The sequence below is a fragment of the Nicotiana tabacum genome, chromosome 1 (genome assembly GCF_000715075.1).
Source record: "Nicotiana tabacum cultivar K326 chromosome 1, ASM71507v2, whole genome shotgun sequence".
NCBI classification, from domain to species: domain Eukaryota; kingdom Viridiplantae; phylum Streptophyta; class Magnoliopsida; order Solanales; family Solanaceae; genus Nicotiana; species Nicotiana tabacum.
The window spans coordinates 171,240,612-171,255,756 of record NC_134080.1 but is presented as its reverse complement, the minus strand read 5'-3'; positions in this window follow the sequence as shown (position 1 = coordinate 171,255,756).

The following is a 15,145-nucleotide window of genomic DNA, read 5'->3' as shown; positions in this document are numbered from 1 at the left end:
ATGGAATTTGGAAGTTCGTGAGATTCATAGGCTTGAATTCGATGATGATTTGATGTTTTGATGTTATTTTGGGTGTTTCGAAGGTTGGGAAAAGTTTGAATGATATTGTGGGACATGTTGATATAGATGGTTAGGGTCCCGAGGGCCTCAGGTGGATTTCGGAAGGTTAACGGAATGGAAATCGGATAAAAGGATTGCTGGAAATTTTTTGCTGCAGAAGCTGTCTTGGACAGCAACTGTGCAATCGTGGAGCCTATTTCGGAAGCTTATATCTCAAAATACATAAGGAATCTGTAAATTTACAAAACATGAAAGTTGTAGCCCTTGCATTCTAGTTTCCAGAAAGCGAAACCATTAATTATTTCGACAAATATAGAGAAAGTTATAATCGGTTGAATAAGGGCAAGTAAAGCTGTTTTGAAATTTCCCAGAAATTTCTGATGCGAGGAGGCTACTTTAAAAACTTATATCTCGAAATATATATGGAATCAGAAAATATGCAAAACACAAACGTTGTAGCCCTTGGATTCTAGTTCCATAAAGTTAAACCATTTGTTATTCAGACATTTGTAAAGAAAGTTATGGTCGATTGAATATAGCTGGTAAAGCTGTTTTTGGTAGACTTTTAGTGACGAAAATAGACTTTTAGTGACGGACGGGCAGAAACTTAAGGATCAAAAATGCTCATTTCTTCATTTTCGTTTTGGGATTTTTGGAGCTCGGTTCTTGGGCGATTTTGAGTTGTTCTTCACGATTTCAACTCAGGTAAGTGTCCTATACTCAAAAGTGTTTATATTACATAAATCCATGGTTATTTTCATCGTTTAATTCGGATTTAAATTGAAGAAATCAAGATTTTTGCAAAATCTTCCAAAAATGAAAAATTAAGATTTGGAGGTCAAGTTGTTGTCGGAATTTGATAATTTTGGTATGGTTGAACTCGTATCGGAATGGGTTGACGGATTTTATGAGTTTCGCCGGATTCCGAGACGTGGGCCCCACGAGCGAATTTTAAGTGTAATTTCGGATTTTTGATGGAAAATGTAGAATTCCATATGGAATTAATTCCTATTATTTTTATTAACTGAATCGAATCGTTATGGCTAGATTCGAGGCATTCAGAGGTCAATAAGTGGCAAAGGCTTCCCGAGCTAAAGAAGTAGCCGGTTCGAGGTGAGTAATAGATGTAAATGCTGTTCTGAGGGTTTGAAACCCCGGACTTTCACATCGTAACGCTATATTGAGGCGTGACACGCACTCCATGGTGAGTGCGGGGTCGGATACTATTGGGGATTGTGACTTGGTCCATCCCGTGTGATGTTTATACTATACTGGTGATTGATACACATACTTCATTGATATTACTGGGCTTGATGCCATGTTTGGGGCCTTGTGCCGATTTGTAAAATCCTTCGAGGATTGATATTACTGCTTAGCATGATTTACATATCATTTAATTTCAGTCCAAGGTTTTAAATGCTGTTTTGCAAACTCAGCCATAATTCTAAGTGTTGAAAACTTAAATGATATTTTTAAATGTATTCCGGGCTGGGAACTTCTATTTTGTAAATGCCCAAGGGGCTTATTATATTATTTTCTGGACTGATTATAAAGTGACTTGAAACAGTGGTAATAATGACACTGTGTGATATATTTGAAACAGTGGTAACAATGACACTGTGTGATATACTTGAAATAGTGGTAACAATGACACTGAATGATATACTTGAACAGTGGTAACAATGGCACTGTATGATATAAATTGGTCAGGTAACAATGGCTGACTGGTCAGGTAACAATGACTGACCAAGATATTGCGCTTGGGCTGTAAGAGCCCCTCCGGAGTCTGTACACACCCCCAGTGAGCGTCGTCGGCGATAAATGAATATGAATGGCTCGGGCTGCACGCCGCAGTGGGTACTGGAATGTACCATCATATGCATTGCATTGCATTCATGTATTTGTATTTATACTGTTGTTTAGCTGCTCAGTTCCATATGTTGCTGTATATTTGGATTTTAGCTTACTTTGTGTATTTACTGGATTTTCTTATCTTCGGACTGTAGTTACTTTTATTACTCACTGGGTCGGAGTACTCACTTTACTCCCTGCACCTCGCGTGCAGCTGCAGGTATTGATCACCCGGTAGCGGGATATTAGCTCATTGAAGGTATTACTATTGTAGCTGAGCAAGGTTACCGCCAGCGTTCGCGGCACCGGACATTGTCTTTAGAATTTCAGAATTTAATTTTGTATATTATTGGCCCTATAGTTGTGTTCAGGATTTCTTTAGACGCTCGTGACTTGTGACACCCTGATCGGGTTATGTTGGGCTGTAAACACTGGTTATTATTGTCGTTAAACTGTATTTATTTATTCATTTATGTTTAATAATTGTTAAAGATACGATTTGGGTTAGTTGGCTGGCCTTGTCTTCACGAGAGGCGTCATCACGATCGGGTTAGAAAATTGGGTCGTGACAAGTTGGTATCAGAGCCTAGGTTACTAGGTCTCACGAGTCATAAGCAGGTTTAGGAGAGTCTTGCGGATCGGTACGGAGACGTCTGTATTTATCCTCGAGAGGCTGCAGAACCTTTAGGAAAACTTCACATTCTTGAATTCTTATCGTGCGTCCTTGATTCAGCTTGAAAAGAAACTTTTGAAATTCCTTCCGCGTGATCGTATGCACCAACGGGCGCTCAGTATCAGATGTGCCTTGATGGCTTGTGATTCCCTGATTGAGGGGCGAGACGTGATCTCTATGAGTTGATGTTGGGCTAGTCTGAAGGACTTGAGGCCGGATCTTTGCTTATGGCAGGAGCGCCGAGGTGCTGATTGTGTGAACATGTGTTTTTGAACTTATATGTTCGGTAGTGTCCCTGTTAGTGGAAAAGACAGTTGTGGCTATGTGAGGAGTATATTAGTACTACGAGGCATATCCATATGAATTGGAAGCGATGAGAAGGGGTATGTTGGATGATGGAAGAATTAGTAGATGTTTGAAGTCTATCTTGATTCAAGATATAGCCCGAGTTAAGGGCGTGTGAAGAATCTTTTCAGGACTCCTTGTTGGGAGTGAATTAAATTTCATGTTGCGGTATGAGTAAAGACTCAGGAAGATCAAATGACTGCATAATGCTTATGGCGGTGGAAGGTATACAGAAATATTATATTGAGGTGAAGCAGGTGGGTTATCTCCCGCGAAGTGTGTTGAGGTTGTGTGATCCTCATGTGAATGATAGATGATCTTATGTGCAAATGAAAGGTACGTTTTAAAATTTAAAATTTGGGATCGCTTAAGAGAGTGGGCTTAACTGTTGCGGGGATGAATGCGAGATTTGCAGAAGATTTATTGTACTAGATGATCCGAGTTTTCACAAGCTTACAAATAATTTGAATTTAATCTCACTATGGTATTGTGGCATCAATAGAGTAAAAGTGTTATGAGCTATTGAGGGTATCTTGATCTATGGCTTCGAGCCAAGTAGAGGTAGTGGAAAGATAATGTATTTACTAGGCCAGTTATGGTTCTGACGGAAGATGCAGACGTATCAAGAGATCACCTAATGAATCAGGCAAAGGTCAGGATGTTAGAGGTAGAGGTGAGACTCCTAGAGGTGGAGACACAGTCCGGTGATATATTTTCTATGGTATGCTTGAGGTTGCTACACCAGACGACATCGTTATAAGTACGGTCTCGAATTATTATAAAGTCAAAATTTTCTTAACTTGATTCGGTTTTGAGTATCGAGGAAAGTTCTCCTATTGTGCTCCACTTATGAGTGAGCTTCGTAATTCTTAAATCTACATATGTGAATACTTCTGTTGGGGAGATTATATGGAGATAGCTATGTCTATCATTATGTGTTGGTCACAAAAAATAGTTGTGAGGCTAAAAGTGACCTTTGTTAATCAATTCGATGAGTTTGATGTAATTTCTAAATAATTGATTTCAGTTGAAAATTATATGCCTTACCGGTAAGAGGGATCATTGTATGTTGTGATTTTGTTTAACCGAAATTATTTGAAAGAAGGAAGAAAGGAAATGAAAAATTTTAGTTGGCACAATGTGCAAAATACTTGTAATTCAGAGTTGAGGATGAGATCCTCACATTTTTATATGATATGAAATATTTAAACCGGGCTACAAGCTGCGGAGGATGTTATATAAGGACGAGGTCCTTGTGGTGAAAAAAAAGGGGTTATGTGTTTAAAATTCTCCCTTGTGAAAATAAAAAATTTGTACTATAGTACTTATAGGGAGTCATGCCTATGAGGCTTATTTGAAAATTTTTATACGAATATCTCTGTGCATAATTTGCCAAATTGTATTGTAATTATTGAGTTTTAGCTTATGAGATGTGTTCCCATGTGATGTTAAATGTGACTCATTAATCTGAGTAAGTAATAATGAGGTCTTCATGCCTCACATTCTGTTGTCAGTATTGTGAAAATTTGAAATGAGGTGGTGGTTAATATGAGATTTATTGATAATGATGGAATTATTTATGAACAACTATTAAGACTAGAAATGTGGTTATGATCATACAAATGATGCGTTTCATGTCAAAATATCATTGTGATAATGTCGGGCTTGTAATGCGGAGATTAGTGTTATTGATATACTTGTGGTACTTGTTGGGTTGTGGACACGCTGTTAGGAGTTGTTTTGGTGTTACTCTGACAGGTGGATAGGCCCAATTACAAGGGAGACTCTGCCGAAATATTTGAAAAATCTGGTAGTCAAATTTTGGGGACTTAAGAAAGTTGAAATGTTGGAAGAATATCTAAGATCTATATGAAGTCGTTCGGTTCATTTGGTTGTAGATTGTGGGGTGTTGTCCCGGCTATGGTGGTAGTTCTTTCATGTTATGAGAAGAAATGACTTATTACGGGTCCAGGAAAGGCTATCAGCCTAGTTCAGTGCGAGTAGAATCGACCTGAAGTGGGTGAATGGATTTAAATAGTATTATGGGCTTCATGTGAGTCAGATGTGTTCATTTTAGTATAGCGCTCCTCAAGGAGGGATGTTGGAATATCATATATTGTTCTGTGTTCGTCAACTCATGTAATATTGTGATTGTGCCATGTGTGCTGTGAAACAGCTTGATAAATTCCCATTCTCTGGGGAAAAGTCCATATTAGTTGTGTGAGTTGAGAAGTCCATTCCTGAATCATTTCCTTATGTATCTTGTTCGCATTATGGCCTATTGGCACATTTTTATATCATGTGAGACCGTTGGTCATTGTCTATGGTGATTGGTTGTCTGAGCAGCTCGTACTAGGTGATGCGAGACTATTGGTATCGGGGACCATTGCAGTGGGATTATGTGAGGTATATTACAAGGTAGTTACCAGTATTTGGGTAGTAATGAGGTGATGATCTTAGTCAAAAAGGAGAGAATTAATGTTTGGTTAATTCTGCAATTGGTTAGAAATTTCTGCACATCTCCTCCGTTGTGGTTGTATCGTCAGCATTATACCAGAATGTATAGGTATATCATCATATGCATTGGGAGCATCAGAGTCGTGGAATTTTGGCTATTAAGGATCATGGAGTGTCATTGTGGTTAGATGGTGAATTATGCGATGCATGGTGCTAATTCAACAAAGGTATGCAGTCGTGTTCTGGTACCTCGTGTGGTAGTTGATACAGTGTTTATATACAGGGAACAGGTCTGGCAGATAATTTCAGGTGTTGGAATTGGGTTCTGAGCTTATTGTATGGATAAAAGAGGATATCTGCAGATTTGATCAAACTAATGTGTCCATATGAGTTGTGGTAGCATGGGCAAGTGCACGAGGTGTTAAACAGTGATTTCAGATAACTTAAGAGCAGTTCTTGGAACGTTCGAGGACGAACGTCTATTTAAGTGGGGGAGAATGTAACGACCCGACCGGTCGTTTTAAGCTCTAGCGCGTCGTTCAGTAGTTGGAAGTCATGAACAACTTCATTTTAGGTATATTGACTTGTACGTATGGTCAGAATTGAATTTCAAGAAATTCGGAGTCAAATTGGAAAGAAACTTTTCATTGCGGCAAACTTAAGTTGAAGAAAATGGCGAAGATTGGAATTTTGAGTAAACAACCTTGGAATTGGGATCTGAAAGTTCCAGCATGTTCGTATGATGATATTGGACTTGGGCGTATGTCCGGATTTGGTTTTGGATAACTCGTGAGCATTTCGGCGTATATTGTGGAAGTTAGTATTTTAGAAGAATTGCATAAATTTGGGTTGGAAGGAATTTCAATGTTATAGATGTCCGTTTGGGATTCCGAGTCTAGGAATAACTTTGTATGGTGATTCTGGAGTTAGGAGCGCGATCAGAAGTGAATTCGGATGTCCGGAGGTCATTTTGAAGTCATTTGGCTAAATATAGGAATTTGAAGGTTTTTGAGAAAATTCGACCCGAAGTGAAAATTTTGATATCGGGGTCGGAATACGATTCTGAAAGTTGGTGAAAGTCCGCAATGTCGAATGTGACTTGTGTGCAAAATTTGAAGTCATTCGGACTAGTTTTGGTAAGGTTTGAGACACTTAGTCTCTTTTAAGGAAACTTAAGTTGGAAAAGTCAACCGAATATTGACTTATGTGTTAGAGGGCTCGAAATGAAAATTTTATGGTTCGGATAGTTTCGTTAGGTGATTTGGGACTTAGGAGTGTGTCTGGAATGTTTTTGTGATGACCGGTGTAGAATTAAGCTTGAATTGGCAAAGTTAGTATTTTGGCGAATTCCGGTTGATAGGTGAGATTTTGATCCAAGGGTCGGAATGGAATTCCGAGAGTTGCTGTTGCTTCGTTATGTCATTTTGACTTGTCTGCAAAATTTGAGGTCATTCGGATGTGGTTTGGTTGGGTTTTTGATCAAAAATGAAATTTGGAAATTCGTGAGATTCATAGACTTGAATCCGATGATGATTTGATGTTTTGATGTTATTTTGGGTGTTTCGAAGATTGGGAAAAGTTTGAATGATATTGTGGGACATGTTGATATAATTGGTTAGGGTCCCAAGAGCCTATTTCGGAAGGTTATATCTCTAAATACATAAGGAATCTGTAAATTTACAAAACAAGAAAGTTGTAGCCCTTGCATTCTAGTTTCCATAAAGCGAAACCATTAATTGTTTCGACATATATAGAGAAAGTTATAATCGATTGAATAAGGGAAAGTAAAGCTGTTTTGAAATTTCCCAGAAATTTCTGATGCGAGAAGGCTACTTTGAAAGCTTATATCTCGAAATATATATGGAATCAGAAAATATGCAAAACACAAAAGTTGTAGCCCTTGGATTCTAGTTTCCAGAAAGTTAAACCATTTGTCATTCAGACATTTGTAAAGAAAGTTAAGGGCGACTGAATATGGCTGGTAAAGCTGTTTTTGGTAGACTTTTAGTGACGACTTTTAGTGACAAAAATAGACTTTTAGTGACGGACGGGCAGAAACTTAAGGACCAAAAATGCTCATTTCTTCATTTTCGTTTTGGGATTTTTGGAGCTCGGTTCTTGGGCGATTTTGAGGTGTTCTTCACGATTTCAACTCAAGTAAGTGTCCTATACTTAAAAGTGTTTATATTACATAAATCCATGGTTATTTTCATCGTTTAATTCGGATTTAAATTGAAGAAATCAAGATTTTTGCAAAATCTTCCAAAAATGAAAAATTAAGATTTGGAGGTCAAGTTGTTGTCGGAATTTGATAATTTTGGTATGGTTGAACTCGTATCGGAATGGGTTGACGGATTTTATGAGTTTCGCCGGATTCCGAGACGTGGGCCCCACAAGCGAATTTTAAGTGTAATTTCAAATTTTTGATGGAAAATGTAGAATTCCATATGGAATTAATTCCTATTATTTTTATTAACTGAATCGAATCGTTATGGCTAGATTCGAGGCATTCAGAGGTCAATAAGTGGCAAAGGCTTTGCGAGCTAAAGAAGTAGCCGGTTCGAGGTGAGTAATAGATGTAAATGCTGTTTTGAGGGTTTGAAACCCCGGACTTTCACATCGTAACGCTATATTGAGGCGTGACACGCACTCCATGGTGAGTGCGGGGTCGGATACTATTGGGGATTGTGACTTGGTCCATCCCGTGTGATGTTTATACTATACTGGTGATTGATACACATACTTCATTGATATTACTGGGCTTGATGCCATGTTTGGGGCCTTGTGCCGATTTGTAAAATCCTTCGAGGATTGATATTACTGCTTAGCATGATTTGCATATCATTTAATTTCAGTCCAAGGTTTTAAATGCTGTTTTGCAAACTCAGCCATAATTCTAAGTGTTGAAAACTTAAATGATATTTTTAAATGTATTCCGGGCTGGGAACTTCTGTTTTGTAAATGCCCAAGGGGCTTATTATATTATTTTCTAGACTGATTATAAAGTGACTTGAAACAGTGGTAATAATGACACTGTGTGATATATTTGAAACAGTGGTAACAATGACACTGTGTGATATACTTGAAATAGTGGTAACAATGACACTGAATGATATACTTGAACAGTGGTAACAATGGCACTGTATGATATAAATTGGTCAGGTAACAATGGCTGACTGGTCAGGTAACAATGACTGACCAAGATATTGCGCTTGGGCTGTAAGAGCCCCTCCGGAGTCTGTACACACACCCCAGTGAGCGCCGTCGACGATAAATGAATATGAATGGCTCGGGCTTCACGCCGCAGTGGGTATTGGAATGTACCATCATATGCATTGCATTGCATTCATGGATTTGTATTTATACTTGTTGTTTAGATGCTCAGTTCCATATGTTGCTGTATATTTGGATTTTAGCTTACTTTGTGTATTTACTGGATTTTCTTATCTTCGGACTATAGTTACTTTTATTACTCACTGGGTCGGAGTACTCACTTTACTCCCTGCACCTCGCGTGCAGCTGCAGGTATTGATCACCCGGTAGCGGGATATTAGCTCATTGAAGGTATTACTATTGTAGCTGAGCAAGGTGACCGCCAGCGTTCGCGGCACCGAACATTGTCTTTAGAATTTCAGAATTTAATTTTGTATATTATTGGCCCTATAGTTGTGTTCAGGATTTCTTTAGATGCTCGTGACTTGTGACACCCCGATCGAGTTATGTTGGGCTGTAAACACTGGTTATTATTGTCGTTAAGCTGTATTTATTTATTCATTTATGTTTAATAATTGTTAAAGATACGATTTGGGTTAGTTGGCTGGCCTTGTCTTCACGAGAGGCGCCATCACGATCGGGTTAGAAAATTGGGTCGTGACAAGTTGGTATCAGAGCCTAGGTTACTAGGTCTCACGAGTCATGAGCAGGTTTAGGAGAGTCTTGCGGATCGGTACGGAGACGTCTGTATTTATCCTCGAGAGGCTGCAGAACCTTTAGGAAAACTTCACATTCTTGAATTCTTATCGTGCGTCCTTGATTCAGCTTGAAAAGAAACTTTTGAAATTCCTTCCGCGTGATCGTATGCACCAACGGGCGCTCAGTATCAGATGTGCCTTGATGGCTTGTGATTCCCTGATTGAGGGGCGAGACGTGATATCTATGAGTTGATGTTGGGCTAGTGTGAAGGACTTGAGGCCGGATCTTTGCTTATGGCAGGAGCGCCGAGGTGCTGATTGTGTGAACATGTGTTTTTGAACTTATATGTTCGGTAGTGTCCCCGTTAGTGGAAAAGACGGTTGTGGTTATGTGAGGAGTATATTAGTACTACGAGGCATATCCATATGAATTGGAAGCGATGAGAAGGGGTATGTTGGATGATGGAAGAATTAGTAGATGTTTGAAGTCTATCTTGATTCAAGATATAGCCCGAGTTAAGGGCGTGTGAAGAATCTTTTCAGGACTCCTTGTTGGGAGTGAAGTAAATTTCATGTTGCGGTATGAGTAAAGACTCAGGAAGATCAAATGACTGTGTAATGCTTATGGCGGTGGAAGGTATACAGAAATATTATATTGAGGTGAAGCAGGTGGGTTATCTCCCGCGAAGTGTGTTGAGGTTGTGTGATCCTCATGTGAATGATAGAAGATCTTATGTGCAAATGAAAGGTACGTGTTAAAATTTAAAATTTGGGATCGCTTAAGAGAGTGGGCTTAACTATTGCGGGGATGAATGCGAGATTTGCAGAAGATTTATTGTACTAGATGATCCGAGTTTTCACAAGCTTACAAATGATTTGAATTTAATCTCACTATGGTATTGTGGCATCAATAGAGTAAAAGTGTTATGAGCTATATAGGGTATCTTGATCTATGGCTTCGAGCCAAGTAGAGGTAGTGGAAAGATAATGTATTTACTAGGCCAGTTATGGTTATGACGGAAGATGCAGACGTATCAAGAGATCACCTAATGAATCAGGCAAAGGTCAGGATGTTAGAGGTAGAGGTGAGACTCCTAGAGGTGGAGACACAGTCCGGTGATATATTTTCTATGGTATGCTTGAGGTTGCTACACCAGACGACATCGTTATAAGTACGGTCTCGAATTATTATAAAGTCAAAATTTTCTTAACTTGATTCGGTTTTGAGTATCGAGGAAAGTTCTCCTATTGTGCTCCACTTATGAGTGAGCTTCGTAATTCTTAAATCTACATATGTGAATACTTCTGTTGGGGAGATTATATGGAGATAGCTATGTCTATCATTATGTGTTGGTCACAAAAAATAGTTGTGAGGCTAAAAGTGACCTTTGTTAATCAATTTGACGAGTTTGATGTAATTTCTAAAAATTGATTTCAGTTGAAAATTATATGCCTTACCGGTAAGAGGGATCATTGTATGTTGTGATTTTGTTTAACCGAAATTATTTGAAAGAAGGAAGAAAGGAAATGAAAAATTTTAGTTGGCACAATGTGCAAAATACTTGTAATTCAAAGTTGAGGATGAGATCCTCACATTTTTATATGATATGAAATATTTAAACCGGGCTACAAGCTGCGGAGGATGTTATATAAGGACGAGGTCCTTGTGGTGAAAAAAAAAGGTTATGTGTTTAAAATTCTCCCTTGTGAAAATTAAAAATTTGTACTATCGTACTTATAGGGAGTCATGCCTATGAGGCTTATTTGAAAATTTTTGTACGAATATCTCTGTGCATAATTTGCCAAATTATATTGTAATTATTGAGTTTTAGCTTATGAGATAAGTTCCCATGTGATGTTAAATGTGACTCATTAATCTGAGTAAGTAATAATGAGGTCTTCATGCCTCACATTCTGTTGTCAGTATTGTCAAAATTTGAAATGAGGTGGTGGTTAATATGAGATTTATTGATAATGATGGAATTATTCATGAACAACTATTAAGACCAGAAATGTGGTTATGATCATACAAATGATGCGTTTCATGTCAAAATATCATTGTGATAATGTCGGGCTTGTAATGCGGAGATTAGTGTTATTGATATACTTGTGGTACTTGTTGGGTTGTGGACACGCTGTTAGGAGTTGTTTTGGTGTTACTCTGACAGGTGGATATGCCCAATTATAAGGGAGACTCTGCCGAAATATTTGAAAAATTTGGGAGTTAGTCAAATTTTGGGGACTTAAGAAAGTTGAAATGTTGGAAGAATATCTAAGATCTATATGAAGTCGTTCGGTTCATTTGGTTGTAGATTGTGGGGTGTTGTCCCGGCTATGGTGGTAGTTCTTTCATGTTATGAGAAGAAATGACTTATTACGGGTCCAGGAAAGGCTATCAGCCTAGTTCAGTGCGAGCAGAATCGACCTGAAGTGGGTGAATGGATTTAAATAGTATTATGGGCTTCATCTGAGTCAGATGTGTTCATTTTAGTATAGCGCTCCTCAAGGAGGGATGTTGGAATATCATATATTGTTCTGTGTTCGTCAACTCATGTAATATTGTGATTGTGCCATGTGTGCTGTAAAACAGCTTGATAAATTCCCATTCTCTGGGGAAAGTCCATATTAGTTGTGTGAGTTGAGAAGTCCATTCCTGAATAATTTCCTTATGTATCTTGTTCGCATTATGGCCTATTGGCGCATTTTTGCATCATGTGAGACCGTTGGTCATTGTCTATGGTGATTGGTTGTCTGAGCAGCTCGTACTAGGTGATGCGAGACTATTGGTATCAGGGACCATTGCAGTGGGATTATGTAAGGTATATTACAAGGTAGTTACCAGTATTTGGGTAGTAATGAGGTGATGATCTTAGTCAAAAAGGAGAGAATTAATGTTTGGTTAATTCTGCAATTGGTTAGAAATTTCTGCACATCTCCTCCGTTGTGGTTGTATCGTCAGCATTATACCAGAATGTATAGGTATATCATCATATGCATTGGGAGCATCAGAGTCGTGGAATTTTGGCTATTAAGGTTCATGGAGTGTCATTGTGGTTAGATGGTGAATTATGCGATGCATGGTGCTAATTCAACAAAGGTACGCAGTCGTGTTCTGGTACCTCGTGTGGTAGTTAATACAGTGTTTATATACAGGGAACAGGTCTGGCAGATAATTTCAGGTGTTGGAATTGGATTCTCAGCTTATTGTATGGATAAAAGAGGATATATGCAGATTTGATCAAACTAATGTGTCCATATGAGTTGTGGTAGCACAGGCAGGTGCACGAGGTGTTAAACAGTGATTTCAGATAACTTAAGAGCAGTTCTTGGAACGTTCGAGGACGAACGTCTATTTAAGTGGGGGAGAATGTAACAACCCGACCGGTCGTTTTAAGCTCTAGCGCGTCGTTCAGCAGTTGGAAGTCATGAACAACTTCATTTTAGGTATATTGACTTGTATGTATGGTCAGACTTGAATTTCAAGAAATTCGGAGTCAAATTGGAAAAAAACTTTTCATTGCGGCAACCTTAAGTTGAAGAAAATGGCGAAGATTGGAATTTTGAGTAAACAACCTCGGAATTGGGATCTGAAAGTTCCAGCATGTTCGTATGATGATTTCGGACTTGGGCGTATGTCCGGATTTGGTTTTGGATAACCCGTGAGCATTTCGGCGTATATTGTGGAAGTTAGTATTTTAGAAGAATTGTATAAATTTGGGTTGGAAGGAATTTCAGTGTTATAGATGTCCGTTTGGGATTCCGAGTGTGGGAATAACTTTGTATGGTGATTCTGGAGTTAGGTGCGCGATCAGAAGTGAATTCGGATGTCCGGAGGTCATTTTGAAGTCATTTGGCTAAATATAGGAATTTGAAGGTTTTTGAGAAAATTCGACCGGAAGTGAAAATTTTGATATCGGGGTCGGAATACGATTTTGAAAGTTGGTGAAAGTCCGCAATGTCGAATGTGACTTGTGTGCAAAATTTGAAGTCATTCGGACTAGTTTTGGTAAGGTTTGAGACACTTAGTCTCTTTTAAGGAAACTTAAGTTGGAAAAGTCAACTGGATATTGACTTATGTGTTACAAGGCTCGAAATGCAAATTTTATGGTTCAGATAGCTTCGTTAGGTGATTTGGGACTTAGGAGTGTGTCTGGAATGTTTTTGTGATGACCGATGTAGAATTAAGCTTGAATTGGCAAAGTTAGTATTTTGGCGAATTCCGGTTGATAGGTGAGATTTTGATCCAAGGGTCGGAATGGAATTCCGAGAGTTGCTGTAGCTTCGTTATCTCATTTTGGACTTGTCTGCAAAATTTGAGGTCATTCGGACGTGGTTTGGTTGGGTTTTTGATCAAAAATGGAATTTGGAAGTTCGTGAGATTCATAGACTTGAATCCGATGATGATTTGATGTTTTGATGTTATTTTGGGTGTTTCGAAGGTTGGGAAAAGTTTGAATGATATTGTGGGACATGTTGATATAATTGGTTAGGGTCCCAAGGGCCTCGGGTGGATTTCGGAAGGTTAACAGAATGGAAATCGGATAAAAGGATTGCTGGAATTTTTTTGCTGCAGAAGCTGTCTTGGACAGCAACTGTGCAATTGTGGAGCCTATTTCGGAAGGTTATATCTCAAAATACATAAGGAATCTGTAAATTTACAAAACATGAAAGTTGTAGCCCTTGCATTCTAGTTTCCATAAAGCGAAACCCTTAATTGTAGCCCTTGGATTCTAGTTTCCAGAAAGTTAAACCATTTGTCATTCAGACATTTCTAAAGAAAGTTATGGTCGACTGAATATGGATGGTAAAGTTGTTATTTGTAGACTTTTAGTGACGAAAATAGACTTTTAGTGACGGACAGGCAGAAACTTAAGGACCAAAAATGCTCATTTCTTCATTTTCGTTTGGGATTTTTGGAGCTCGGTTCTTGGGCGATTTTGAGGTGTTCTTCACGATTTCAACTCAAGTTAGTGTCCTATACTCAAAAGTGTTTATATTTCATAAATCCATGGTTATTTTCATCGTTTAATTCGGATTTAAATTGAAGAAATCAAGATTTTTGCAAAATCTTCCAAAAATGAAAAATTAAGATTTGGAGGTCAAGTTGTTGTTGGAATTTGATAATTTTGGTATGGTTGAACTCGTATCGGAATGGGTTATCGGATTTTATGAGTTTCGCCGGATTCCGAGACGTGGTCCCCACAAGCGAATTTTAAGTGTAATTTCGGATTTTTGATGGAAAATGTAGAATTCCATATGGAATTAATTCCTATTATTTTTATTAACTGAATCGAATCGTTATGGCTAGATTCGAGGCATTCAGAGGTTAATAAGTGGAAAAGGCTTCGCGAGCTAAAGAAGTAGTCGGTTCGAGGTGAGTAATAGATGTAAATGATGTTCTGAGGGTTTGAAACCCCGGACTTTCACATCGTAACGCTATATTGAGGCGTGACACGCACTCCATGGTGAGTGCGGGGTCGGATACTATTGGGGATTGTGACTTGGTCCATCCCGTGTGATGTTTATACTATACTGGTGATTGATACACATACTTCATTGATATTACTGGGCTTGATGCCATGTTTGGGGCCTTGTGCCGATTTGTAAAATCCTTCGAGGATTGATATTACTGCTTAGCATGATTTGCATATCATTTAATTTCAGTCCAAGGTTTTAAATGTTGTTTTGCAAACTCAGCCATAATTCTAAGTGTTGAAAACTTAAATGATATTTTTAAATGTATTCTGGGCTGGGAACTTCTGTTTTGTAAATGCCCAAGGGGCTTATTATATTATTTTCTGGACTGATTATAAAGTGACTTGAAACAATGGTAACAATGACACTGTGT